Raw genomic sequence first — 1482 nt, forward strand, 5'->3', positions numbered from 1 at the left:
GAGCAGCAGAAAGAACTTCCGATCAGGTACTCAGGGCTTGGGAATATACCAAAGTCACTCAGGCTCAACCCAAAGGCCATTATGCTAGGATTTTCTTGCATTTTGATTCCAAGCCCCATTTACCACCCCAGACAGACCCACAGTGGGCTTTGCTGCTTGGGAAGCCTCAGCTGCCTTCCAGGGGTCTTGTTTTCACATAAAGGGGTCCTGAACAACACTTCCAACGTCGTCTGCAATGGTACGCTTTCCCTTCAGCTCAGGTTCAATGCCACCACTCCTTCGCTCTTTTCATTGCAAATGACATTAGATGTGAACTCGAGGAAGAAACTTGCCCTCCCTTATTTTTTCCTTTTCTCTGTCCTCATTGGAGTATCCCACAGCCTGGATGTAGAAAAGGATCAGTTCTTCCCCCTTCCCTGCACACATGTGCATGCACGTACACACACACACACACACGTTTTTTAAGTCTCTGTCTTTAAGAATCCACAACTAAGGCTGAGTGCAGTGGTTCACACCTGTAATCCCAGCACTTTTAGAAGCTGAGGCGGGTGGATCACTTGAGCCCAGGAGGTCAAAGCTGCAGTGAGCCAAGATTCCAGTCTGGGTGACATAGCGACACCCTGTTTCAAAAAAAAAAAGTCCACTCTCTTTCATAAAATCCACTATCTACCATAAAAACTATCTCTTTTTTGTTTTTATTTTTTAAATTAAACACTTCACAAATTTGTGTGTCATCCTTGCACTGGGGCCATCCTAATCTTCTCTGTATTGGTCCAATTTTAATACACATGCTGCCAAAGTGAACACTACAGCTATCTATTGATAAAACTCCCCTGCAATCCTCTTCCAATGTTGTTAGACAGCTTTTAATGGAGACCAGTATACTCCCAACATACTGGCAGACAATAAATTACAAAGGGCGTTACCTGAAGATGGAGTATTAGTCAGGTTCTCCAGAGAAATAGACGTAGTAAGATACTTAGAGAGATATATAAAAAGAGATTTATTATGAAAGTTTGGTACACGAGATTATGGAGGCTGAGAAGTCTCACAATCTGCATCTGCAAGCTGAAGGCCCAGGAAAGCTGATGGAGTAATTCCAGCCTGAGTGTGAGGGCATCAGAACCAGGAGTGCTATTTTCCGGGGGCAAAAGATAGATGTCCCAGCTCAAGCAGAGAGCAAATTCAGCTTTCCTCCGCCTTTCTGTTCCAGCTGGGCCTTCAACAGATTGGATGATGCCCAGCCACTTTGGTGAGGGCTGATCTTTACTCAGTCTACTGATTCAAATGCTAATGTTTTTGGGAAACATCCTCACAGACACACCCAGAAATAATGCTTTACCAGCTATCTGAGCATCCCTTATCACAGTCAAGTTGACACATCAAATTAGCCACTACAAATGGGCAGACAAGTGAACAAAAAAAAGGGAGAGAGAGAGAAAACCCTTAGGAAGAGGAAACTCTCAGAGCTTCTAATTAAAA

General features: G+C 43.9%; 1 non-coding gene across 1 annotated transcript; it reads right to left on the minus strand.

Moving 5' to 3' along the window:
- Positions 1 to 700: 700 nt before the first annotated feature.
- On the minus strand, positions 701 to 807 carry LOC115830782. Its single transcript, XR_004026319.1, has one exon. It is a non-coding gene; the product is annotated as a U6 spliceosomal RNA (small nuclear RNA).
- Between the last annotated feature and the right edge of the window lie 675 nt (positions 808 to 1482).

Source organism: Nomascus leucogenys, chromosome 16 (assembly GCF_006542625.1).
Source record: "Nomascus leucogenys isolate Asia chromosome 16, Asia_NLE_v1, whole genome shotgun sequence".
NCBI lineage: Eukaryota > Metazoa > Chordata > Mammalia > Primates > Hylobatidae > Nomascus > Nomascus leucogenys.